Genomic DNA, 2948 nt, shown 5'->3' on the forward strand with positions numbered 1-2948 from the left:
TGTGTTGATCTTTGTGTTTCATTATTACGCTCCCTCGGGCTGGCGACTGCCGTGTATGTAACTCTCCCGACGAAATATCTTTATAATGCACGCGCGCATACACACACACACACACACACACACACACACACGGGAGGGAAAAAATAGAACGCGGCCGCCACTACCGATTTAGTGATTCCCGATTCGTCGATTTATGTATCCGCGGTGATCTTGCGTAACCGGGGCGAAATTAAAACCGCAAACGCTCGGCGGACTCACCCGAGAGATATTGCCGAACATATGAATTTACTATCGCCGCTCGTGCTATTACGGTATTGCGCCATCGCATAAATATCGCGCGCATTTAGATGCGTTTTTTTCCACACGACATAATGCTCGCTTTCGAGAAAGATGAATAAAAGTTTCATTAATTCACAACTCGCGGCCGTTCTATTGGCTGCAATGGCAACCAGTACGTTTCCAGATGTTCAAAGCTCTCGTTATAATTTTCATACACACGTGTCTTTCATCTACGTCAAATTCAATATCACATATTTACGGAGCGAATGGACGTTCTTTCCGGTGACATGTTTATTCTTGGCGAGAACACTACGAACAATTTTATTGATTCAACTTTTAGTCAGCATACAGTAAAATGTCCGACATTTGCTAGAATGTATTTTTTCCAGATTCGTCGATTTATCTCCCCAGTCCTGTAATTCCGCGCAGTAATTTTATAACATACGTACATTTAATTTTATATTATTACAGTGATACAACCGATAAAAAAGAATCGCTTCTACTGTGGACACAGAGAAATAAATGGGATTAGCCTAATTAAGAAGCTACGTAATGAGTACCCAAGTTTAACGTGTGGCACAACGTGTGCCAGGATAAGCGTTAAGTGACACGTACATACACACAATAAGTTTCCTCCGTGGCAGTTGCGTGACTTTAACGTAATAGCCGTGCAAGTAATATCACGGTAATTACATTCTACTCGCGTGTCCTCAAAGCAAGGCGGCTCGATTTGTCGCTTAACGTTGCTACCACCAAGTTTCATCACCTTTTTGCCGATCACCCTCGGTAGTGCATAATTACCATCGTGTAATATATTTCTATGAGTAATGTAAAATTTATTTCTCACTCTCCTGGTTACAGCCGTGAGATTGTTATCCACATAAGCGAGGGAAATTGTACCTCATTGCCTTTTTAATGACCACGTTGCTTTACGTTTTAATGACTCGGGCATTCTTATACATCTCCACCATCGACAATGAAACTGAACTACGTGTCGGCCTTTCATTAAAAAGGATTTATGTACATAATAGCTCTCTTAAGCCCTCGTTGCGATAAAATATTGCGGGTCGAGAAGAGGCATCATCTTCGGCACTGAATACTGCCTCGTAAGGACTTTTTTTAATTTAGTTCTGTTTGAGGCAGTATAATTCTCTATATTATATTTTCTTCTTCTCTCATCGTCAGTATAAAAGAAAGGCACATCGTTATCAAAATAGGTATTATATTAAGGCAGATTAGTCAATTTAAGTATATGTATTACGACTATGTCAGAAATAAGAAACGTGAAACTTTTCCGATATAGTATCGTTTTTTAAATTTTATTTTTGAAAGACTACTTATATTTTTCTGTATTATTATTATTATTATTATTATTATTATTATTATTATTATTATTATTATTATTATTATTATTATTATTATTATTATTATTATTGCTTGCATTTCATGTTAAAAGAAGACACATCGTTATTATTAAAATGGAGATTATTAAGGTATGTTAGTCAATTTAAGTACGCGAAACATTACGGTTTCGTTAATAATCTAAAAATTTAGCTTTGAATTTAGCTGCTCTGAAAATAATTTTGTTCAACTATCCAAATAATTATGCTGGACACTCAAGCTGGTTGCTAGGTAAATGTCAAAACTTTTTGCAGCATTGCCAATCATGCTTGAACACCCTTCATAATTTTTTGATGGCCCAGCAAAATAATTTTCAAAACTGTATCTAGCTAAATTTTTAAATACCTCAAGTAAAATTATCTTTTTCGTATATTTTATGATATTACGGATATCATGTACAACAAACGTGAAAATCAGGCCAAATAACGAGCATGTCTCGAGTTCAAAAGCCAAGTTTATTAAAACAATATTAATAAATTAAATTTCAATTCAGAGACGCAAACGTTTCATACATGATATCATGATATTATGATATTATGATAATAAAAAGAAAAAAAAATTTCTCCAACATTATATCATCTGAATGATCGCAAAACGAATAAGTACTTCATTTTGCGATTCGGTAAGAATCGAGCAGCGCAATGCTTCTTAGTGGTCATTATTATGATGCAATGAGGCGATTGACGGACATAGTAGTTACTGATGAGCGAGCTTGATATAATAACAGTGCGAGAGTCAACAACTACGAATCCCACTTAAGGTCAACAGCCCGTATTTACGCGACTGTTAGTGCCTTTCGATTGAACTTTAATACGTTTTCTATCCCCTATTATTCTCTATCCTCGCTGACCGCGCCAGCTCTCTCGAGTCAGAATGGAGCGCGCTCACCGCTAATTGGATCCTCTATCCGCGCTTTGATTAATTATGGTGAAACGCGTTCGTCTTGGGTAGATTGACGAGCGAGAGGATACTCTTGCGCGAACAGCACTCGTCGCTTTTTATTCGCATCCTGCGACGCGATCCTCTTCTTTCGCGAATTCACGCCCAACGCACGTTCTTCTCGATCGCATTTGCGCGTTTCCACTCGCCGCGAAACAAAAAAGCAATCCTCGCCCCTCCGGAATCCCTCTCCCGCTCTCGTGTAATATTCGATTAAATATTCCATCTCGGTTTACACACAGTGCCCTATTTTCCATGTTATATGACTACGCACATCGGATATGGCGGGTTTTATCTAAAAGCTTGAAAACCTTATTCGTTTCCAATAA

The sequence above is a fragment of the Solenopsis invicta genome, chromosome 14 (assembly GCF_016802725.1).
Source record: "Solenopsis invicta isolate M01_SB chromosome 14, UNIL_Sinv_3.0, whole genome shotgun sequence".
Lineage (NCBI taxonomy): Eukaryota > Metazoa > Arthropoda > Insecta > Hymenoptera > Formicidae > Solenopsis > Solenopsis invicta.